Here is a 26,673-nt window from a genome sequence, read left to right as displayed (position 1 = left end):
CCCAAACACGATTGCATTGCGCTCTTGTATCTGTGATATCGGTCTAATTATTATTCTCATGCACGCGGAAAACGCGGCTTTTTCTTTGATCATTGGTGAAAGTAGCATTGTCCACGAAATTATTGTCCATATCGAGTAGGTGTTCTTATAAAATCGACATTTAATAGATGGATGAAAAATAACGAGAATTGGATATACATTTTGACCCGATATATTTCACGAGAAAAATATAACATGGAATCGTTTTTTGATTAATAAAATTTTTGACGAATATTCAATATTAAATGTTCTATAGAAATTTTAACGATATCATCTTTTGGAATGATTTAACATTTTTTTGAGAGTATATCCAGATTCCTATCCTAACTTAATCAAGAAATAGTTAAGTTAAGAAATTCAATTTGCAAATAGATTATAAATTTGTGTTAATTTATTTAACAATAACGACTTTCTATACGCTTTGAACAATTGAGAATTTTGCATGGATGAAAAATGATACGTTATCACGTATCCTTTCATTTTATCACGTACAAAAAATTATTATCGTAAATGCGTTTTTAAAATTATGATTGCATCAATGATATTTTTCTAAGAAAACAGAATAACTAATTAAAAAAAAAAAAAAAGAAGAAAATAAAACATTTCTCAAACACTGGCATGAAATCCAATACACTTTGCTCCCAGACGCGATGCATTTAAATGAAAAATAAAAGAAAAATTGTTTTATATACGATGTATGATTCAATGGAGAGCAGGGCTTAAGTTCTAACCGCGATATATTCCACCCACATTTCAACACATAAGGTATTTACATATTCGCTGCATCATAGTGTTTCCACGATGAATGGTTCTTAAATTCCGGACACGGTATACTTCTTGACACATTCCAATCCACGTTCTCTCAGTATTGGCTCCGTGACAAATAGAGCTTAACACACGTGTATATATTTATAGTGTATACATTATATGTGTATATATTTTCAGACACTGATCCGATATACATTAACGATAAATACATAGGAAAACTCAAATATATAGGATGTTGATATATTCGTGAGACTGATAATGAATTCTAGAAGTGAAAAAATAATGCAAAGTGTATATAGAAGATAGAATTTCAACGAATAATAATTTTCAATTGACAATTTTGTACATCAATTTTTGTGTTTGATTTCCTTAGAATTAAAAATTAGCTTATAATTTCTGAGAAATATTCAGGTTTGGTAAGAGAAAAAAAAAGTTTTAAATAGTCAAGTGTTTTTATATATTTAAGATAGGTATTTTATTCGAATATTATCGGCACATTGGATCGACGAGTGTGAAATTGTTCCAGTCGTGAAAGTCCAAATGCTCGGCCATGGTTACTCTATCGAGAAAGAGAAGGGGTCGCCAAAACCTGTCCAAAGAGATTGTCCATTCGAAGTCATAAATGCCTTCGATTCCTGGTTCGACTGTTGTCAGATACTTTCTATGATTATTTCTCTCTTAAAGAAATGAAAGTTTGAAATTGTTTGAATCGATTCGTATCGATTGTATCCAAAGCTTCCATTAATTACAGCTACGTGATATTTATTTCAAATAAATATCTGACGAGAAAAGATTAATATTTATCAACGTGTACACGTTGCGAATAATAATATATAAAGGATACTTTTTTTTTAAATTTTTTCTAACTCTTGAATAAATCGAAACGACGTTAAATGAAGCTTATGAATAATAATAAACACATACAAATCGCGTATTTGTGAGGAAGAATAATTATCATCGTTTTAAACGTCATACATTACACGTCAAGCATTATTTTTTCGTTTCTTTTTTTTTTTTTCCTAGAAGATTTACAAGGAAGAACGTGTACAAAACGTTTACTCAACATTATCAAATGGCTCGCGAAGTTTAAAAATTTCAACAGAAATTCAATTTCGAGTCTTCTTCGACGCGAAATCAAACAAGATCATTCTCAATTATTACAAATGACTGTATAAATTTTAATTCCTGAAAATTTCAAATTGAAAAACAACTTCAAATCGGCTCAAATCCAAGCGTCATCGTCCCAAAATATAATAAACACGATCAAATTTTTCTCGATCGAATCGGATTACAAAAACCGGAATAAAAAATTCCGATTGAATTTTCTCGAACTCGTATCCGAACAGGATTTTTTCTTTTCTGGATAATCGTTTGGACGATGAAACTTGAGCAATGGCCAGTTATGTGCATTCTGCATTCTGCCTCTCGACGACAGTTACGCTTCGACCGACTGACAGACGTGGAATTTAATTTAACAGCCGTAAACGGCCGCGAAAGACACCGACAACTCGAAATGAAAGTGCATTCGAGCTCTGAGAGACAGAGAGAAAGAGAGAGAGAGAGAGAGAGAGAGAGAGAGAGAGAGAGAGAGAGAGAGAGAGAGGAAAAGATAGAACGACCTTGCTGCCACGAGTCTAGCGCACGAGTAGATGGGCGAGGCTCTTGACGATAGTTTTCGATTTCATTCTGAATGGAGGCCGACTGTCGTCTACACAGTTTAATTAAAGAGAGCTTGCGGTATTGTACGATTCTTGGGAGGAAAATTTAACAATAGGGATTGGTCGGTTTCCAGATTGAATTCGAGATTTGCGCGAAATTAGCGAACAACGAACATTCATGGGGGTGAAGTTTGTCGACAAAAAGGAAATTTTTGTTACGAAGAAGGAGGTCTGAAAGAGAGACTTTGAGACTTGGAGAAAAGTTTCTAAAAAATCTTGGGAAAAGGAAGATTGGTCTCAAGGTTGAATGAATCTTTGCCCAATGGTCGACGAATATTGGCATATTGGAAAAGGAAAAGGAATTTAAGAAAAAGTGATTCAAGATGATTCTGAGGAAGGAACAATGGTTGGAAGGTTGAAAAATTTCTGGGAAAAGGGGAAATTTGTTGTAGGAAGAAAGTTAGGAAGAGGTAATTACGGTATTCATAATGTTAATTTTTCTATAATATTTGTTGCCATTTGAACGCAGTAAATGATTTTACGAGTCAGAAATTTTTTACCTTTCGAAATTTTCTTATCTATATCATAATGCATTCTTTTATCAATCCTCCGTTCACAATTGGAAATCCAAACTATTCTTTTCAGGAATTTGTACAGTGAAAGCTTCACAATGTCTTATTTAAAATTCATAGAAGATATCACGTTTGATCTATAATTGTATCGATTGTGCACACGTTTGAACGATAAATGATGGATCAATGAGAAAAACGAGAGAGAAAAATTTCATAATTATAATTTTTAAACGACTTTAAATTCCTATTGATGATTATAATCCCTCGAATTAGTAATCAGCATAATTAAACGTAATCTTCCCATTCAATTATACTTCATTAAAACTCTGCTGGTTCGTTAAGCCCTCTTAAAACAAGTCTGCAGTTTAAAAATCCTTACTTTCTCATACGCAGATTCAATCCACATAAATTTTCAAATTTTATTCCATACTTTCAAATACCTCTTTAAACCGTAAAATATTCGCGAACTAAAATATTAATATCTTGAAGAATATCTGAGAACCGAAGATCTTTATTATTATCCATTGAAGTAACAATGATTCAGGGTTATAACTGTTAATTCTAACGTTTCTTGCACCTGTTTCTTCCAAACGATAATTCAATTGTATCAAGAAATATATTTTAATTGCGACAAGAATCCCCTCATAATTCACGTTTCGATTATAATTCTCTCAGAAAACGAATTTTATTCGTTTCGCGCTTATTCACGCTATAAGCTTTAATCATTTAAAAAAAAAAACTTTCCCACGCTAGCCAACAAAATTCCCAATATCTGACGTTCAAAATATTCTGATTTTTCAAATACAAATGCATTGTATTTACTCGCATTATACTCAACAGCCTTTATGCGATATTCAGTACTTGATTAGGAAAGAAAAAGAAAAAAGAAAGGAAAAATTCAATCGTGGAAAATGAAGGCAAAATACTACTTTAAAACAAAACGTGTAATTTTCAATCCAAGACTCGGGATCGTTAATAAACCGCAATTGATAATGCAATTCGACGAAGAATATAAGGAAGAAAAGGAGGGACGAACACGAACGATCCTTTTTACCCTTCATTCTCCTCTAACGTCGACCTTAAATCCGTATCCATCGATGCATCGACATCGATATTAAGCGATCAACGTTCCTCGAGGCGCGCCGCAATCGGACGACGCGTAATTTACATGAGGGATCTTTTTGCCAGGAATGTATCACCGGGTTGGAAACACCCGTGCCAGCCTTGAAGATTGCCATTTCACGGCCGAGGTAACAGGAGACAAACGGTCGATTCCTAATCGAGGAATTTACCTTTCTTGCGCTCGGCTGCGCCGGGGATGATTGAACGCGGGCACCGTTCGTCCACGCTTCTTTTTCTCTTCCCGAAGAAACCGTTTCCGTGTTCTTCTCCGCTTCGACGTGCCAACATTCTCTGCGACTATGGAGGACAGGATTTGCATGGAAATGCCATCGAAAGGTCGTACATTAGCGCGCTCGTTGATGAAGGATAAATTTATCTTACATGGAAAATTAGCTTGCTGCTCTTTTTATCGAGAAAAGCTTTTGAATAATTGAAAATTTGATCGAGTTATTATTCGATTTTCTTTAATAAAAAAAAAAAAAGAAATGTTTCGCATTAAGGTTTTTATTTAAGAAAAATATTGTAAAAATATCGTGTGAGAGTATAAGTAACTTACTGTGAAACTTTATGTGAAAATGAATGGGTGTGAATGGGGCTTGACGTACAGTTAGATTCTATTTATAGTTCCTTCCTACTACGAGCTTCGACACAGGCGAAATATTTATCAAGGATTGAAATTAAAAATCGTTTAAGCGACATGAAGTTTCCTTATTATGCAATAAATATAATTACATAAGCTTGAGCATAACAAGATTCGTGTCTTGCTTATCGATTAATTCTTCTTAACTAAGAATTGTCATCTTGAAATTAAAAATTCGATAACTTCAAAAGAAATCTTTTCGCGAGAATTTATACTCCATCCGCGAATGGTTAAAAAACAATCGACACATCGATGTATTTTTGTAATTTCTAATTCTTATTACATCTTATTTCTCTCGAACTACCGGTATTACCATGCCAATATCCACGATTAACAAGTTCAATAACACCATTCTTCTCTCCACTCCTCTCCTTCCGTTCCGGCATAGCAGTTCCGCTTCGTCAGAAACGGCCGGCTAATAATTTCCCGCTAAACTGTCGACGATGTAAGTTCGTTGACGTATAAGAGGCGGCTCGTTATTCACTTCGTTTTACTTCGTTTTACTTCGTTAATTTATCCAACCGAATAGACTCCAAGCTTTGCTTCATCCTGGATCAATTCATTCACAGTTGCACAACATACATCGTAATCACTATCCCGACAATTACTCGTCGATATTGAAGAAAATTAACATGCAACGAATCTCTGGACGCCGAGGATATTTGATTCTTCGAAAAGAATATAGGAGGAGCGATGGGAAAAGAATGGTAATTGTTTGCACAAGGTCTACTTTCAGTGACCTTGAGCAGTCAAGGTCCTTGTTCTGTGTAATTTTTTTTTGCATATAGAACTGTGGTTTTACTGTTTTCAAGGATATATTTCTGGAAATATATTTCTTTTTCAACGTCTTATTTAGTCAATAATAGAGAGCTATAGTTTTGAGGTATTAAAATTTTTTTCAAGCAGGTATATTAATAATCGTATTAATTAACAAAGAATTATAGTTAAAAAAGTCTTGCAATGTTCAAGTATTTTCAAATCACAAATAGATAAATTTATCATTTGGTTTTATGCTTCGAAAGATTAAGTTAGATTAGATTAATTATTATCAATAATTAACTAGTAACTACTGATTAATAAACTTCTTGATTAATATAATAGAAATTCCAATGTTACCAATTTTAACCATCCAACGAAAATTTCCTACTAAACAAAAACAAAAAACGAATCGGCTTGAATTCTCGACGTTCGAGCAAAATTCTGTTAGAAATTAAAACATCGTCACCTTACGAGAAACACGCGACGCCCTTCTCGTTGGCAGACAAGGAGCACATGGCGACGAAATATACCTGCTGCGGCAATTTCAAAAATAACCTTGAATGAATTTCAAAGATCCTTTGGTGTATCAGGTATAGAGCTGGTTAAAACCTGACCTTTCTCTCTGGTGGACAAAAAAGTGGTCATCGATGGGCATAGAGCGATATTTTAAGAAAGGACTTTGACCATTTCGATGTGATTTGGTCCGACGAACGTCGGCCATGTTCTTTAAAACCGTTCTTGGCGTCTTTTAGTTTCGTAGTTGTGCCGCGTTGACTTGCAGATAGGTACCGTTACTTCGACAATAAATTTGATATGCCTTTGAGGATCGTAGATCCAGAAGGAAAAAAGGTAAGAAATGTGGAAAGTTATTTTCTCGATCGGTAAATTTAAAAATCACGGTGTTGGAACAGTTTTCTCTGGTAATCTGCTATTAGATGCGATAAGATGGAAATTAGAGAGTTTCAGGAAAGGAGTTATTAGGAGGATTTTCGTTATCTTTCACGAACAATTCTTTATCGACAACTTTATCGTTGGTTTTTCTTTTGTTTGAGGAGAAGCGATAAATAATTTTTTTAATATATATTTATAGAAATAGAGTATATTTTGACGTAGAAAATTTCTACACATTTTGTAACTAAGAAGAAAAATTCCATTAAACATAGTGAAATTTACAGTCTTAATGATCGCGATTGCGGTTATTATTTCTCCTCTAAGCGATAATATTTTCTATAATTCATCAGGTATTTCTATGTAGCCATTCCGTTTGATTCGTAACAGTTTGATGCTCGTCACATTTTCCTCGAGCAGATCGCAACAACCGTGACTGTTAAACGGCTTTTTCTTAATGATCTTGAATCGACTCTTCATTAGGGGCCAGGGTAGAAAAATGTGTGTGTTTCATCGAGGAAGGCGAAAGCGGCCTTGAAACCACCGCTACTCTACGTCTTCATTCACACATATTTCTATTTAACGATGGAATATATTTCGAAGATGGAAAATTATCGGAAATTTTATCTTGGGAATTTCTTATTTCGATAAAGAAATATCGATATTACCGAAGTTCAACGTGATTACGATTTCTACGATTTTATGTAATCCATTGCTACCTTATCATCATCGCAATCATAGATACAAAATTTTATTGTTAACAATATTACAATTATAAAAATGTTTACATTTCATAACGGTATTATTTCTCTTCTCGATTCTTTTAATTCCATTTATCACTATAATATCGTTATAAAACGTTATTATTTTTAATCGATATTCATATCAATATTTTTAACGATATAACGTTTCGATTCCAATAACATTGAAAAAAGATATATGTATATATCTAGCATCGAAACGAAAACGATATAAAATACAAAGTTCGCTCGATAAATTATTATATCGTACAACGAAGTTAACTCATAAATAAAAGAGAAAAAAATGAAAACAAGCGAGGAACAATTCCCGGTTGCCCGTTCAATATTCATGATTTATCTCGATTACAAGGGGAAGCGACCATAAAGCCGGTGAATCGAGCGTGGTTTTTTCATAGAATTTCAATTATCGGGAATAATAGACGAGTCTTCCCGCGTATCTCGATGTAATTCCTTGATTTATTCTCCATGTTCGTATTTTAAACGCGATACATTCAAATGCGCACACATTGAGAATCTTTCTATTGCTGGTATTGAACAGGTACCATTAATTGGCAATCGATTAATCGTCCTTCAATTTTGATTGAAATTAAATTTGTATTGGTTGGAATTCAATTTCGAGGAATTCCAGTGATTAATTTACTTTTAATAATTTAACCAAGTATTGGAGCGAATAAAATAAGTGAGTAAAGTGATGGTATTTTTATTATCAAATTTATCGAATTAATTTTCCTTCCTTTTTTTAATTAATTGAAATTATCAGTTGATTAACAATTGGAGAGATAATAGAGCAAATTTTCGATTAATTTCTAACGAATACGACGAAACATTCCACGATTGTTCCATATGGTGTGCATAGAGGTTTGCATGCTCGACCCACGACTGGATTCCATATGTCCATACTGGATTCATGGCTGATTCACGTGGAAACAATTTGTCTTTTTATCGAGCATTCATATCTCAGATCCAGCTTCGCTCTTTTCCTCTCTCCACACATGAATTTATCATTATAACTGCACGTTCAGATTGTTGGCACAGTTCCAATGTTGGAGTGCACCGATTTACAACAATCAACATTTCTCGGACTATAACTGTAATATTAATTCTCGCAATCTGAGATAGATTCTCCATAAGATATCGTAGGAATTTCAATCCTGACTTCTCTAATTATCATTTGAATTCTCCTTTTTTAAATTTTTCTTGCAGTATAAATTGTTATTTCTTTATTTTCTCAAACAAATATCGCGAAAATAAACGATGCTCTCTTACATTTTTTCTTATCGCTGTAATTCTACTTTAAGCCTCTTTACGATTTATTGCTAAGAAACCTTTATATTTTCGGTATATCTTTTATTACAAGGACCCTTTCTTTTTCTCGGTCACCAAAGGAGGGGTCGAATAATGATTTTTTGGACTCTCATATTTTTTTCATCGAACCGATCATATTAATCTCTAAATCCCTGTACTTTTATCACACGTGTAACATATAAATTACGTTAGAATTGAAAAAAAGAGAGAAGAAAATAAATAAATTCACGGTCCAATATTAAAATGCAAGACTATCGAACCGCGTCAAATTAACTTCAAACTTTTTCTTCCACTAATTATCTTCGATCACGATCGTTCCTTCGACCTCGATCATCGTCTGCACGATAAATAATTCTTACTCGACCTTTCAACAATCTCCTTTTTTTAACCCCAATTTCCAAATCCAACTCGATACAGTTAACTTGGAATTCACACACCAGCCTGTATCTCCTAACCTATCGCAACAACCTAAAATATTCACCAGGATCCGGTCTCGAAACGAGACAATGACTCCCACGGCCATTACGGTTCCACGCTCGTATAATACCCGGCGCATCTAATTAATTCCTCTTGCAATCGAACACCGTTTTCCGCGTCCTTTTACCGTAATATAAAAATTCCAATCTGCACACCCACACACACACGTGGATGGAGACAGGGAGCCGCGACACCGAGAGTTTAGAAACCGTTCTTAAGGGGACTGCGCTTTCGGTTTCCGCCTCGAGCGGTTTCGCAATTTTCAAGGCCGTCCGCGAGCGTGCAGCGCGCGCACACACACGGAGACAACTCGTAGGCGTTTTACGCGGCGCGCATATCCACTCAAATCGGGGAACAGGGCGGCCCTCCATTTGGAATTCGATTCGAGTCGCATCGTGGAATCGAATCCGAGTACGTGGCAAATCTCGTTTTTGAATTATTGAAATTCTGCAGGAATGGAATAGATTCTTCGATTTTTATTAAATATATATATTCGAGGATAACGAATTTCTGGAACGCTTATTCGAGATTGTAATAGAGATATTAGGAATTTTAGGGTTCGTTTGTTTCGTCGAGATGTTATTCAAGAGGGGAATAGAATTGAAGAAATTCTGAGAGTTGAGAGTTGAATTGATTTATTCGATGTAAAACGATAGAATGGAAAAGGAAAGATGTTAGAAAAGAAATACGATAATCAATTCGATCGCAGATTTTTAGATTATGGCATAGAGGGATCGATTTTTCGTTTTCTGTTAGTTTTATTCCCTTCGATTCGTGGAACTGTTCTAATCCATTGATACCCGACAAAATCAGCAAACTGGTTGAACCGATTCGTGTTCAGTATGGAAGACATATTGCGAAACGACGAAGAGATTGTGAAACAGAGAGTTCGAAGCGAAATTGCTATGGATTAATATGATGCATTGCCAGAGTTCGGAGAAGATTAGATCAACGAATTTATCACTTTAACGCGGAGATCGGTAGAAATTTTTGAATTTTGCAATATTATTATTTTATTTTCCTTTCCTTTCGTTTCATTTATTAAGAATTTAATATAGATAAATGTAAATGTAAATGTAAAACAGACGTGAAGTGTGAACATTAAAATTATTTAGCAAAGATAAAAAAAAATAAGAAATACGAAAAAGAAATTTAACAAGAATGAATATTTTTTTATTGAACATCTCTAATTGGAATTTAAAATTGTAAATTTTTGTTTCTTCGAATTTCGTAATTGAAATATTTTTATCTGTGACCTTTTTAACTTTATTACAAAGTGTTTATCGAATGCATAATCGAATTTTCCGAAAAATTGCAAAATTCTATGACGATGGATATGTTTGTTTCGCAAATAAAATTTAAATGGGATTTTTTTCTGCAGGAAAATTATATCTCTGAAATATTTCACACAATGAAATTTTGCGTAAAGATCGAATTTCATCCATTTGCTTAGAATTAAAATCCTATTTGCGCGAATGTTTATCGTATAAATTTATTTTCGTATCAATTATGGCAAAAATATTTTCTTGTATTTATATAATAAAAAAAGAAATATATATATATATTTTATTTAATATTTGATTCAGGTATCTAATCTTTGATTCGAATGTTTCTAACTGATTTCCTGGGAATCGATATTGTGAATCAAATTTGTAAAGTTTAGAATTAACTGATTTATAATTTTGATTAGATAAATAAGGTGAAATATTATCTATTTATTGTTTTCTTTTTAATTGATTGGTAAAAGTAATTCGTTGAAATATTATATATATATATATACATATATCAATTTATAGCCATCATTTCAAAGAAATTTTTTTTCAAAAAATATCTAATAGGATCTTGCATAATAATTTACAACCAATAACATCAGCGATTTGACAATTTGTAAATTATAAGCCATAAAATTCTCTTTCGCCGTTTTATATTTTATGATAGTTAAATGACGTGTAACTTATAAAATTTACATTATTACTATTATTAAATTAATTCACCGTATATAAAATTTTGCTATAACGATTTTAATTTAACCATCCGAGGCAAAGAAGAAAAAAATTTTGATGCGCATACCTATATCAAACTTTCTGTTTTACTATCATAACTATATGCAAAATTTCACTGTAATAATATTAATCTAACTTTGAAAAAGAATTAAACTCTTCCAGATATAGAAACTTTCTTATCCTCTCCTATCTTTTTCTAAAATTAATAAAAAATTAATAAAAATAACTTCAACAATTTATGAAATTATATACTCACATACAAAACAGATACAAACCTCCTACATTTTTTAAAACTCAATAATCACCTTCCAACTACAATTTATTCGATACACGTTTAGCCCAATTCCAAATCCAGACCAAAAATGATCTAAATCACCTAAATCTCTCCACCGATCAAGCAAATCTACAATCCCAAACCTTTTCCATCATCATTCACCAAAAAAATATATTCGTTTCACGGAAACCATCGTCCACGGTGGTCTAGAATTTTTTCCCCCCTTCATCAGAGCATCATCTCTCCCTAGTCAACTCCGTTGTCCGATCCAGGGGGCGGTTGGAGGGGGCCCGGATAGGATTGTCGGTCGTCTGGACCGGATTCCCTGTTCATTGGAACGAAACTGTAACGCCAGCTCGGTCGCATGCCGATCGTACATTGGCAGCGTGTGCAAGTGAAAGTGTCTCCGGGCCCCGTTCTCCTCTCCTCACGGCCCACTAGAAATCTCTGGGCCCTATGTGTGCCCATACCGGGCTAGTGCCGACCGTCTATGATGTATCAACGCTTCTTGCATATTTTCCTGTTTCTCGAGCTCTCGCGTTCCGCCCGGGTATCGCGTGTCCAACGATGAGAAAAGCGGATCCCTCTGGCGAAACGTGGGTTCGACGCACCTTTGGCATAGATAGATGGCCCCTTCTCTTCTGCATCTCGTTGGGGAACGAGAGGAAAGAAGAGAATCGATGATGATCGTTTTGAGATATTTATGGGATTTTTCCATAGAGCATTGGAATCGGTTGGAATCCAGAGTGGAGAAATATTTAGGAAAATTTATTGGGGATTGTTTATATTGTTTATATTTAGGCTTGTACTTAAGGTTTTGAAAGTTGAGATTGTGATGATTTGGAGGATTTTTCGCTGGGATTGTGAACTGGATGATTTGGTTTCGAGGGCTTAGGTGGATTAAAGGGATATTTAAGAAACGTGGGTTTATAATTTTTGTAAGTGTCGAGATTTTAGAGGATTTTTTGGTTCGATTGTCAATGGGATCGTTTTGAGGTTTTGAGAGTTTAAGAAGATTTAGGTAACATGGGGTTTTAAGTTTGAGACTTGAGATTTGGATATTTAAGAAACGTGGGGATTGTACTTAAATTTTTGGTAATTTTTCGGTAGAATTGGTAATTGGCTTAAGCCTTCAAGACTTGGATGGATTAACGAAAGAGTATTTGATTGTGATGATTAGGGAGAATAAATTGGAATTGATGGTTTCGTTTCAGAAGTTTGAATAAATTATTAAAGGGATATTCGAAGAAAGATAAAATTGTTTTTAGAAGAAATTCCAATAAGGTGCACGCGAAAGACGAAAGTGGGTTATACAATTCAAATAACTATACGTTTGTTGAACTTCCGTTGTCACAACGAGTGACCTGTTACGAGTATGCGGGCAATTACAGTTACGTTGATTAAAAGAAAAAAAAAATATTTCGAAAGTAGGAAGCCAACTGTAACAAATCCTTCGTGCGACAAGAAACAGCAAAAAAAAAAATATATATATATTAATTAGAATATATCAAAAACAGATTAAAAAAAACTTAACATCGACACATCTAAATAATAATTCTAGAAGAATTCGAAATTTTATTTTTGTTCAAAATAAGAGGGTAATTTTCTTCTTTCCCCTCTCTCGCAAAAAAACGAAGTGATTCCGAAATTCCAGTAAAAAAAAAGAGGGAAAAAAATAACTTAATAACACATTGCGTGTTAAGTAGAAGTAAAAAGTCTCGTTTTCTAACATCTGTTTATGCGATGGTTCATAAACTTCGTGTTAACCACCTTATTAAACGTAACTTCCTCGTAAACTTGTTCTAACAATAATGAATTGTATTACTCATTACCTATAGCGTTAATCCAATGAAAAGTGATTTATATGCGAAAATGGCGAGTCATCGAGTGTATACAATAAAACAACAAAAAAGTACCAGGCCATTAAATTTTACGCCAATTATCTATAATAATAATAATCAATCGTTTCGTTTAACGATATCTATCGTAAAACTTAGCCATCTTCTTTTCTCCTTCGTTTCTTTTTTTTCTCTCTTTCCCCTTCGAGATCGAACTGTCACCAATTCGAACGATGAGTCAATCAGAATTTTTCTTTAATAATTTGTCAATTTTCGAAACTGTTCTCGATGTGGAATAGGAGAAAATGATACGTTCGCGAAGGGAAAATCGTTGTCGAGAAGAGGCGCGCAAGAGGAAAAGCAGGAATTCATGGTGCACTTTCGAGTCGACGTTGCAACTCGAGTGCTCGATTGCCAAGAATTCGGAATGACTTATGCTCGGAGAAAGCTCGACTCCAACCTTTAAAGGAATCCCAACCGCATCGTCAAGGACGGTTCCATCGATGCAACCGCGACAATTCGAGTGGAAAGGTTAATTCGATCAATTCGATCGGTTTTCTTCTCTCCGATAGGAAATCCTGCGATTCTCAAATCGCAATTCCAGAAAATAGAAAATTTTATGTTTCGGATTATTAATTTCAAACGCTAATTTTTAATTAAATAAATTTTGTTGTAAAAGCTATTAGTTTTATCAAAGTTCTACATTTTTCTGAGTGTAGTTAAAATTTTAAAGATGTTACAAAGATCCATGAAGAAATTTTATCCAATTTTATTAAAATTGTTCCATTGATTTAATATAGAACGAATATTTTAATTACTCGTTAAATTATTTAATAAATAAGAATATTATATCGTGGTTTACAAGAAATTTTCAATATGTTATGGCGAAATCAGTACGAACACAGAGACAAGAAATCGATGATTAAAGAGTCGGATATGATGATCACGAGGAAAGCTGCGCATCACTCGTTTCCATGACATCATCGAGGTCAATTTCCTCGATTGGTATTGCATTCAAAACGATTCGTATAATCCGATTAAATCAATCGATTGCATTCTCTCTCTCCATCGACGAAAGAAACGAGTAAGATTAAAAGAGGGAAAAATATGGAGATCTATCCAACGATCGATACGATTAATATAATTAAGAATTGGAACCGATTTATTGGATTCTAATTAGCCAAGAGTAATTTACAAGAGAATTTAGTGACCATTTCCCCTCCCCTCCAAGATTAAGATTCATTATTCAAGTTAAGTGGATTTGTATAATTAAGTTTAATAATTTTTGTTACCCGCGCCGTATAATTAAGAATTGTATACTTTTCTGCTATTTGTTGCCAGCTATAAATTGGCTTGGATGGAAATATCGTGTTATTCTCATGTTAATTATCGTGACGAGGAGATATATTGAGCCGTTACGCTTTGCTGTATGAATATTCATACGGCAAATGTTTATTTCATCTTTCGTTTTCATTATAATAATGAAATTTTCACCTATTACGATTCCGAGACCAACTTTAAACTTGCATCGATACATCGTAATTTTGCGCGAAGAAAGTTTTGCGTATTTAATGACAAAAATGCAATGTCGTTTTTTATAAAATTAATTTTCCCCGATGATCAATATTTCGAATTTATCAATTATCCTTTGAAACAAAAATATCCGGATGCGAAAACCTGTGCACACGTTAGTTTAAATATATCTTCAATTCAAAGATTTTTCTTTTAGTCTAATTCAAAGCGATTGATCCACTTCTAAAGATCCAACCTCGTTATTAAAAGTATCACAAAATAAAAAGAAATATCTATCATTATCGACTTTACTTCCTAATGCACAAAGATTGGCACTAAAAATCATTATCTTTAATTTCCACTTTCACTCAGACCAATAAGAAATTAGATTATTAAGTTAACGAGAAAGCCAATCGATCTTTCAAACTGCAAATAAACTTCAAACACATTAAATTTCCAGTAACTCGAATTAACAGTTTTTCGTTTCCTCGACACAATCTCCTTTAGTACTCTTCCTTTATTCCTGTGATAATCCAAAGCGAAAGATACATTCAATGGCGACCATTATCTCAATCGGAAGCTATTAACATCGCCATTAACGTTTGCATCTCGTTTTGTAGCGGTGTGAACACGATTTTTCATCAACTTTTTTTCTTTTTTTAATTCTAACGGTATATCAAGGACGTCTCCTTTTGCTCTCCTCTTCCCTTCTTTTTAACTTGATTACAGTTTGCACGGAAACTGGAACGTCATTGGAACTCGAGGAAGCAGCAAGAGATTTGATGCAATCGTGAATCAACACGACCAACCTAACTGTCCAATGGAATTTATTTCGTTCTAGTTATTCAGAGGTCGTGCTTGCCGAGCCTTTCACGAACTTGCTCTTGCGGTTTACTTTGGCTTTCCCTGATCGAGGAACCATGAGATCGTTTACGAATTTTGGAATCAATCGTTTGAAATATTTTCTTGTTTTATTTTCTCTTTTCAAAAATATTCTAACTGTTCACTCGATGATTTCACCCTTCCAACTTTCTCGAATCTTCGACTTTATGAATTTATAATTTCATAAATTGTACAATTTTTAAATAGAAAATCGAAAGACGCAGCCATTCTTCCACTTGTTGCGAAACTTGTTCGAGGGATCATTCGACGATATAAAATTTCGTTGTAAATATTATTGTAAAAGAATGCAATTAAACGAAAATATCCCTAGTTACAACGATCAGGTGGATGGATCCACGATTAATCCCTATGACTTAGGGATTTCTAGGCGGAGAAGAAAGAAAAAAAAAACCTGTTGCGCCCCGTGGATGGGCAGAAGAAATCCACTCGTCGCATGATCACTCACTTAGCAGCTTTCATTTGAGTTTCTATCAACGCAGCTGGTGACTTTCGAGTACGACTCGAATGTTTTTCATCGCGAGCCGTCTCGTTCACCCGTCTATGGTAATGTCGTCTCTTTTCGTGCCAAATAAACGAGGAATCTTCCTCTCTCTCTCTCTCTCTCTGTCGATTTTGTTCCGTTTATTTTATTCTTGTCTTATTCTCATTTTCCTGTTACATTTTAATATCACGATCGATCACATTTATCGACATTAAATCAATTAAGTGTGAATTTGCTTTATTTGAAAATTTGCTAGAAGAAATTAATCGAAATATCTCCACGATTATTAGACATGTTCGTTTATGACAAGATAATTAATTGGCAACGAAGATGAGACGAATGGTACTTCAAATGTAAATAATATATTGGTCGTTTAAACGACACTTAGGTGTCCGAGTATTCTTGGAATGCGTGTTCTCAATTCGAAATCGTCCCGATTTCCGCGGATTTCTTTCCAACTGCTCGTCACTGGGTCGACAATTATCTTACATAGAAAAGAAATAACGCGATTTGAAGTGGACTTCACTTCCACTTATCTCATAAATAAATATACAAATTTCACTTATTTTTCCTTCCCCCCGTGTATAATATTCCAAATATTCTTTCAAAAAGAGTAAAAACCAAAAGTTAACTAACAAGTTCAACTTCAATTTCAAAGAAATAACATTCGTAACCTCACTTTTCTCCATTTATCCCCTTAATTATCAAGTATTTCCAGATACTCTTTCAAAAAAGGGACGATCGAAAAATATCATCAGAGAATCGCAAAGAAGATAACATCATTTTTCTCCATTTTTCTTCACCGATTACTAGATATTCCAAAAAAAAAAAAGAATGAAAAGCAAGGAATGAAAAATATCGTCAAAGAATTGCAAAAAAAAAAAGAAAAATAACATCGTCATTTTCTCCATTTTTCATTAATTATCCCCGGATATCCCCTCCTCCGAGAGTGCAAGAAAGTTAAGAATGACCCGAAAAAATAGCGGCTCTCGACATACCAACCGAGGAATCCTCAGACCGGGCTCTCGAAGAAGTCCTGTTACCTTGGTACCGATATGTTAATTCAAAAGTAATAAGGTATTTAGCGAGGCCTCCTTCTCGATCCGGTCTGCGAAGAAGAATTGGCGCGAGCCAGACGAATTTTAAATGGTGAAAGTCTCTCTCTCCTTCTCTCTCTTTTGTATATTTCGCATCGTTTCGAAATTATCTCGAGACAACTCGTCTTTAAAACTACTGTTTGCTGTTCGACGATTCCAAGATCCTTTTCGAATCGAGATTTTTCTAACGGGGATGAAAGAGAGAGAGAGAGAGAAAGAGAGAATGGGTGTTAAAGGCGCGATTAAACATTTATCTCGGTTTCGATTGCTGTCATTTTTGCGGGGAACAGGATGAGGAATGCGGATGAGGGCATGTAGAGGAAACTGGAGAGATTAGATACTTGTTTTGGTTGCAAGTGGGACGGCCGGTTGAGTGAGAAATGGCACAATGGCGCGTCAAATTCAATTGTTTTAGATGGATACATCTGCCGGGTTTATTTGTCAAATATTTGAAGGATGATTTGGAAAGATGATAGTATTTAATATGTGTGATAATTGTTAGTGTAAAGTGATTTGATTTTGGGATATACGTGTTTGTGAATCCTTTGCATTTTTCTTCAGATGCTTCACAATGTTTGAAAAGGAATTATTATTTATATTTCTAATTTATATTTTTAATTTATCGAGTACACGTGTAATGGATAATACACGTAAGAAAAATAAAGAAAGATAATTCTGTTATTAATCGAAATAAAAAATCTTGTATATATCAATTAAACGCAAATAACAAGTGAAAAATCATTTATTCAAAATTACAATTTAAATACTTTAATAACCCCTCTGTCGATAAATAAATCATATCTCTTTCATAATGGATTAGGTTTATTATAGAATGTACAACACGTTTGGTTAGTCACGCTTTCCATTTTCGGATGTTAATAAGGGTGTCTTTTGTAATTGATCACACACAGTGTGTTCGTCGTGTTTACGTAACCAGTGTTGCGTATCGAACACGAACACGTATGATCGAAACGCAAAGATCAGAATTCGACGCGCGGCCTTTTGCAAACTTTTACATAATCGAACGACCCACAATCGCGAACGGTTCGTTATATCCGTTTAAATCGTCCACGAGTCGTTACACGAAAGTTTCTTCTTCACCGCAGAAATGATTTTCCTCGTTAACTAAAATCGGCTTCTGCCTTTTTCGTCGAGTGGCGAATGAAATTTTGATTGCTTCATTCGAGAGAATCAAAAGTAAATGAAGTAAATCGTCGTAAAAATATTTGTTTTCGAAAAATTTAAATATGGGGGATTAAAAAATTTTTTTCCTTATCTTGTTATAATATTTTATAATTTATTTTGGGATCTTTATTTTATACAAAATTTGGATTTCTGTAAATTTGAGGATGGAAATTGCCAAGTTTCTTTTAAATATATATATATATGAAAAGCTAGAATCCTTTCTCTCTTTTGACACATTTTAATTCAATTTTCTCTAGAAAGTTTCTCGATCAATTATTATTATTACTTTGTATTATCTTTATGCAAATTTAGATTTATACGAACCGAAGAAACGAAACTTAAATAGAAATTTCTTTCACCTATTCAATATTGTAACAAATATTTTACGTGGAATATTAATTACACGTATTCTCACAAATGCACAAACATCCGTGGATAATTAAAATATTTGCTGTGAATAAATTATTTGATTCTGATATAATAATATAGAGAGAACCGATGAAGAATGAGAGAAAAGCACGATTATTAAATACGTCTCACTTTCTCTCTTTTGAACATTTGTAACATTTTGTGATACAATAAGGAAAAAATAATCGTGTTACACGTAATACAAATTAAATTCGCGTGTCATTCGAGGAGTCGTCTTGTGAAACGAACAAGCTGCAATGGATTTCTAGGCCATGCCACAAAATATGGCGTCGCACAAACTGGCGTCCCTTCCGAAACGACAAAGCCTGTAATACCATACCAGCAACAATGCTATTATTATATTGTTGCAAGATTATTACTGTCGTTCGAAATTATGTTGGATCTTTGCCACAGACAAATCTGTAAAAATATTCAACGTCTAGCAACCATTTTATTGTTGTAAAAAAATTCATTTAAAATTACCAGATCAACACAATTAACTTTCAAATTGAAAGTCTTAAAACACATATTAACAAATGAAACATTTCGAAGAATTTCCTTCTTTTATAACCTAGCAGAATGTTAGGCTCTACCCAAGCTTCCAAAATTAAAATTTCACTTTCCAATATTTCAAAACATCCGCTAAAATTTTTCTCCACGACTCAACTAACAAAACACCAACTCCAACAAGATCCAAAGCCTCAAAATACACACATATTAAATCCTAGAATTAAAATTCAATCTTTCGACATTCCTTAGAACATTTTGAAAAAAAGAAAAGAATAATTCTTCTTACTCTCACTCGCGCAAAATAATACCAAGAATCCAGAAATCCTGTCTCCTCACATCCATCTTGAAAAATTTCTCGATAGCTCGGTTCGTTTTCTCGTTCAAAAGAAGAAGAAGAAGAAGAAGAAAAAGAAGGAGCTCGTATTACGGTCGTATTCGATAAACAACGGAGCATAACCGCGCCATAAGTAATACGCACACGTAGCGGGCTATTTTCGACCCGATGGCCGTTTCAAAATCGAACAGGCTGGCGGTGTACGGGGGTTGCTTAGTCGATGGCTCGTTGCACATGCAAGTGCAGCGTCGCAGGTGCAGCCTCGAGTGACGTCACAGTCCATTGTTCGTCTCGTGGCACACAGCATCATGGATCTTGGCCTCTCCGCGGTGCAACGACTTTCCTACGTCTCCTTTACGAGCCTTTTCTTACCCGCTTCATTCTCTCCTTTTTTTCCCCTCCTCCTTCTCCTTCTCCTCCTCGTCTCCTTTTTCCCTTCTTTCTTCTCTGCACTGCAGGAGAGGAACAAAGACGGGAGACGCGTTGTGCGCACGCGATGTGAATTGTTCGGAAACGGGGAGAAGAGAAATTTTGGGAGGAAATTGCGTGGGATTTTGTTGGAGAATGGTTCCAAGTTATACTCGACGAGATCCATTTAGGAAGCGTGGAGAAGCGATTTTTGAATGTGGAGGATTGATCGAATATTTCTTTTTTTTCTTTTAAAGTTTTAGTTAATTTTGGTAAATTTGCAGGAAAGGAGTATAAAGTATCTATCATCGAAAATGAGGGGAACGAAGAATCGTTGAATATGGAATTTGTTTTTTCGAAGAATAATAATCTCTCTTCTAAGAAAATGGAATTTTTTAATAACATCCTCAACGCTAATTCTCCAACACCATCCAAGACTAATCAATGATTCGATGAATTAAAATTCTCTTCAACGAAACTTTCGTTGCACACTATTAAAAACGTCTGTAATTATATTACAAAAAAAAAAAAGAAGAAAAACTGCATCCAATCGAATAAACTCACGATGAAATTTGAGAAATTGAAGAAGAAGAAGACGAGAAGCCAAAACCAACCAAAACCAAGAAAAGAAAAGAAATAAGATAATTTCCACGGGATATTACGCGTGTTATTTCCTCTCTCTCTCTGTCAAACGACAAAAGCCTTTGACACGTGCTCGCGCGCACCAATTCACGATCCCAACGCGAATCAAGGCGAACCGCGGATCTTTTATTTACGGTTCGAAACCCCCTCCCCCTCCCTGTTTTCGATCCGTAACAAGAAGGATCTTTAAAAAAAATCCACGAAGCGGGGCCCACGAAGCCCCAAGCATCGTGGCCGGGCCACGCACACGCGCGCGCGTCCTCTGCAGCCGGTTCGACTGCATTTCATGGCTACCCCACACACGCGCCAACGCGAACGCACACAAGCGTGCCGTGTGCGTGCACACACTTTCGATCTCGTATGCAAAACACATGGAAGAGAGCGGAGGGATCTCCATCGAGACGGAACTCTTCTTCGACGAAATTTCGTCAAGATCGATGAATATAATCGTGTCCCCTCTCTTTTTTTCGTCGTCGATCTTTGTTTTCTTCTTTTTTTCGAGAGACGAAGAGAGAGAGAGAGATGTTACTTCAAACTCGAGAAATTTTTCGAGAGGATTAAGTAAGAAGACGATATCTAAGGAGAAAAAGAATTGCCTGTTGTTGTGAGAATTTTCTTCTCTGATCGATTTACAATTGAAATACACGTACAGAAGAAGTTTCATGACGTTTGTCATATTCCAAAAATTATTCCAATATTGAAAAAAAATAAATTACTAACAATAAAAGTGTATACGGAAAAATGTAGAATTTTAATCAAAAAGTGTACGAGTTTTTCGAATTTTCGTAATTTTTAAAGTAATTTAAACGGAAATAATAATAATTTTTCTCGTCGAGTAATCAATCCCATCGACATAAAAAAAGAGATTCAACGAATTAAAAAAAAAAAAGAAAAAGAAACTTGAATATACGTAATCGCTTTCTCTGGCGACGCGACGATATTTGAAGAGTCGACATACTCTGTTCGGTTTCAACCGCATCAGAGATCCCAGGACACTTGGGAGGATACTTAAGATTCCACGATCTAACCGCAACGCGTTCGTTCGACGCATTAGCTAACCCGACTCCATCTGCTCGGAGGTGCACGTAGAGAGGAACACGTCCGTCCGTTCGTTCCTAACCTCCCCTTTCCTGGACACGCCTGGAATCACAATTTCAAACTCCTCAACCGATTCCTTCGCCTTTTACGCGACTTTTCTCTTCGCCATCGTCGTCCTCCATTCATGATTTTTTTTTCATGATGATTCACACGGTTGATGATTCATGATTGGAAAGGCCAAGATGATCCAGTTGATCCGTAGTGGATGAGAAAAGAAATTATTTCTCTCTCTGGACGTGGCCCGTTCTCAATCGGTCTCGGTTTTACAATCGAGGGGGATGTGATTTTTTAATAACAATGATTCGACGATGAGAAGAGTGAAATTAAAAATTAGGAAATATAAAGTCGGGGATATAAAGTTTCGCGTGAAATTATCGCCACAGATAGAAAGTGGTTTATCAGAAAGAATCGAATTGGATACGGGATTTGTAAAAGTAATTATGGAAGTTGTATGGAAGATTTTATGATTTTAGAGGTAAGCAGTTATCGGTGCTCGTACGTCGCTTGTATTCCTTTCTTGTCAATCTTACTCAATCACGAAACAATAGAACGGTTAATGAGCACTTAAAGTTCGATGAATTCGAAAATTTTGTTTGCATTTCTACATTCTACCGGAATCGTGTTTCAACCGGAATGAAAAATATATATCAATTTCACGTTTGATATTCCTTCTGATTCTCTTGCGTATATATTAATTGCGTATATATTAATTTCCATTGACATTTCGATCCTAATTAAATATTTTCCTCGACAAAAAAATTCGCTTTTTCTCGAGACATGTTTATACATAAAACGTTACTCGGATCTTTCCACGAAATTAAACACGTTCACGTAATATCGATCGAGCAAAGCGCGTTTAGAAGCATCCGAATCACCGGTCACTGCTCCTTTGTTACAGCCTAGCTTATTTCCAACGGGGGAACTCAATAAAATTAATTCCTAGGCCTTAACTCGTTTCCGTAGGGTGCCTCCTCTCACGAGCGTAACGGCTACACCTACTCTCAACTCACTTCTATCCGATCCAAAATCCTTACAATTACCATTACACGTATATATATATATTCAAGAAACCCTTTTATATATTTTTCCTCCATTCCTCTTCTACTTCAACTTTCCAACAATCACAATTTCCCCTTCCTTCTCGTACTCCCTTCCTCCTCAACGAAGAAAAACACCTCCAAAAATTCGAAACTCACCCTCACCGGCGTTCCTATATCCCCATGACACTTGCCACTACTTGATAAACACAACGATCTCTCGATCCTTTTCGCTACAACAAGTTCCACCGTGGTATGTATCTCGATATCACGTGTATGTGTGTATCACTCGCGCGGATTGAACGGTTTCAAGGAGGCGAACGATTTTCGGGGCGAAAAATAACGCGACGAGGCGAAAGAAACGCGGGAAAACGCGAACTGACCGGACGCTTACGAGACGAGCGCGACCCGAGGCCTTCCCTCGCGATGGAAACAGGCTTTGGGCCCCTGAACTGGCCGCTCCGCTCGGCCGCAGGACCCACGCGGCCGTGCGCATGCGCCAACCGGCCCCCACCACGGGTCCAGCGGCGAGCGGTGGGGAGAGGCAACCCTCTTACCTGGACCTGCTCGTTTTCACGCCGGCTCGCGTGTACGCTCCCCATCTCCTTCACCTGCGGATTTTCCTGCTCAGGTGGCAGCACCTGACACTCGGATTCGCCCCGTGTTTTTATCTCACAGTGGCGTAAGAAGAGATTTTTTTTCCTTTTCTTTTCTTTCCTTTTTTTCTCTCTTCTTTTTTTCTTTTTCTTTTTTAACGCAGATCGGTCTCGGTACTGGATTTCACGAGTCGAGGTGGGAACAGAAGAGGTATTCGAAACAGTTCGTTCCAGTCGTTTGTTTGAGCTTGCGGGACGGTTGACAGATTTACGAGGATGATGTATTTTAGGTTTTGCTTATTTCGAGATTGAAATTGTGTTGAAGTTTATTTTTAATCTTTAATCAAGAGGTATTTTAAATTTATTCGAACTTTTCGAGTCTATTTGGTCTGATTTTATTCAATGCAGTAGTGTTTGAAGGATTTTTTAATTAATTCAACGTAAAAAGAATATAAATAAATGATATAGGAAGTGTATATATATATATTATGATAGGTTCATTGAAAATTATCGATTGTGAAGTATAATTATTATTCTTCTAATATACGTTATGTGTATTATAAAGTTGACGATGTAGAAATATTCTGATTTTCTTATTCCATAATCGATCACCTCGACATGTAATTTCGAAATGTCTTTTGCAACTAATGCCTAATATCCCGAGCAGTCACGATTATTGGAACGGAGACGCATCGGATTGGAGGCAAACCCTTCCTCGTGAACCTGTTCCTTTTCATTCTAAATACTATTCACCTGTGGATATGCTTGTTCGTCTAATCCTGGCGCCGCAGTGGCGTAAGAGTGATCTCTTCCGTCTATTCACGATATCTCATCTCTGAAATCTTCGGAATATTAAAGAATTTCAAGCGAAGCTGATGAATAAAAATGAAGAATACCGTTAAATAATGTGAATTCTATATAATATTTAGATTTTAGATAAATTACTTTATTAATCGCAAATTTATCTACAAGAAAAAACAAGCTTTTATAAAATGAAATTCTTTCCCTTCGATTCCCTTTTCGCTTTAACTCCTTTAAAATCCTCCTTTTTCTCTTCTTTTCCTAAACTTCATTAATTTTCAAATAAAGATCCGACGAATAGGAGATTAAGAAAAAGTTATGTTCCACGTTTCAAGGATTAAAAGAAAAAAAAAAGAAGAAGAAGAAAATTATATTTACGTAAATCGCGAGGCTTTTTATTGAAATTTTTATTCGCCTTACGCAGTTAATCGCACAGTTCATTATGTTTATTTGTCTGGCTGGTAATTACGTACGCTTAAGTATCATGAAGTAATACATTTTTAGAAGTAATTGGCCAGGATAATGAAACGATAAACTTCGCTTCTTCTGGCTGGCTTTCTATGCGCGTATAATCCTTGATCGACGTCATCAATTTTCGATACATTTCGTCGAATCGGTTACGCAATTATTTCACTATTCGTATGTAACGACCGATTACATAAAGTCGCCGCCATTAACGTCGTTAATCGTTCTTGACTAACGATGTCGTTATACTTACACGCGAATGATAGAAATAGAAAATTGGATAGCTATACTGGAAGATATATACGAGTACCTCTCTCTATTTCTATTTTTGAGAAACGATTCAAATTGAATCGGGGAAATTAAAATTTGAATTGAATTTCTAAGAGATCGATAAAATTAGAAATTAAAATGACCACGCTTGTTACAATCGTCGAATCGAACGGCGAAAGAAAGAAGTTTCTTGCGTTTGAAAAAAAAGAAAGAAAATCGAGAGACTTTATACAATGGGCGAAGAAATATACAAATAAGAAATTTCTTAACTGTATTTATGTAAGAGGTAGTAAATAAATTTTGTATATTAATTAGAATTATTTAAATAAGAAATGGGCATTTCTTTATCTCTCGCCACCGCGAATATCTATTTACATTCTGCGTTTCAAACAAACCTTTATTTACCTGTGAATAATAATAATAAATAATAATTATCCGCGTAAATGTAAATGTACATCACGCAAAGAATCACGCGTTTAATGATGTAATAAACAGAATCGGGAAAATTATGGCCACGAATGTGCAAATAAAGGAAGGAGAAAAAAAAAAAACATTGATCGATCAGATGATTATCTTACGCTACGCCCTCGACCGTGCTGTTTTCTTCCTCTTATTCTGAAAGATAGGCGCGTTCTATCTGGAAGAATTCTCGTCTGTACGTTGAAAATAGGGTTGAGCAAAAGGAGGAGGAGAGGGAAAGAGATCCTCCTGAACTGCATCAACGGACACTTGGATGCACACCGTTGACCTCAACGTGCGTTAATAATTCACTCCTCTTCCTTTCGTTTCTTTTGCTTCGCTTTCGTTCGCCCGTTTCTCTGTTACGAAGAAATAATTACGATCCTCTTCCACGGTGTTCATTTTCGAAATTCCATCCTTTCCATCTCCTACTTCTCAGTACCAAACTTTACCTCACTTTTCATCGATGCCCTAATTTTCCTTCATCGCGTCTTAAAATTCTTCCGATAAGTCTGACCTTTTTCTTCTCAACTTCTCAATTTCGAGGAAAGAAATTTTTTCCCTCTCCTCGCATCATTTCTCTCTCTCTCTCTCTCTCTGTCGAATCCGCCAATTCTTTTCATCGTCTCGAAAATTTTCTTTTCCACACCGATGACACACTGTTTCTGCAACATAATGGACGGAATAAATTCGCACGTGGCGCATCACGCGGAGAACGGTATAATTTCCGGTCGATGCACACCGCCGATGAGAGGAATGGAATAAAGGAAATACAGTCACGAGCTGTATAAGCTCGTACGTGTTGCTTTACGAGCTGCGAATTCGCGCGAGGGTGACTCGGCTGGCGAAATTTACGATCGACTTATCGGACGTCGAACCGGAAGTAGCGGGACGGGACGCCATCTTAAGTCAAAAGGCAGCGGTGCGCTTTGTAAATATGGCAAAGGGGTCTGGAGGTAGAGGGGGAGGAGGTGCTTTCCTCGATTACGTTGTAAAAGCGCGGCACGTTGTTGCTCCACCGAAATTATCGACGATAATTTCATAATTAATTTTAACGTATTTTAAAATTAATCTAATCATTTTTTCTTCCTTATTGAGGTTACTGAAATAGTTTACGAAAATTTAAGAAAAAGAAAAAGGAGTGAAAAATTTCTAGAGAAAGAGTTTCTCATTTCCTGAAACGAACTTTCAGAGAATTTATTTATTATTCCCCAATTTTTCCCCATTTCGAATTTGATCGGAAATTTTAACAAACTGACTGATCGAAGTTTTCTATGGAGCTAAGTTCCAACCTAAGAGAACTAAACTGGTTTCGAACTGAAGGAGGGCTGGATGACCCGTGCACGAAGTGAATCATCGGCGA

The 26,673-nt window shown here is 35.5% G+C and overlaps 2 protein-coding genes across 8 annotated transcripts in view; one reads left to right on the top strand and one right to left on the bottom strand.

The window, feature by feature from the left end:
* The window catches only part of LOC108001480 (uncharacterized), a 64,658-nt gene extending 41,483 nt beyond the window's left edge, over positions 1-23,175 (bottom strand). For all 4 annotated transcript variants that reach the window (XM_062079258.1, XM_062079261.1, XM_062079260.1 and 1 more), the window contains exon 1: positions 22,879-23,175. The gene's annotated coding sequence lies outside the window, so the exon portion shown is untranslated. The remainder of the gene's footprint in view (positions 1-22,878) is intronic.
* The window catches only part of LOC108001691 (uncharacterized), a 99,776-nt gene that overhangs the window by 43,185 nt on the left and 29,918 nt on the right, over positions 1-26,673 (top strand). The gene's annotated exons all lie outside the window — the stretch shown is intronic.

This window comes from Apis cerana, linkage group LG9, assembly GCF_029169275.1.
Source record: "Apis cerana isolate GH-2021 linkage group LG9, AcerK_1.0, whole genome shotgun sequence".
NCBI classification, from domain to species: domain Eukaryota; kingdom Metazoa; phylum Arthropoda; class Insecta; order Hymenoptera; family Apidae; genus Apis; species Apis cerana.
Note: the sequence above shows the minus strand (reverse complement) of the source record. Positions and strands in the feature narration are given on the sequence as shown.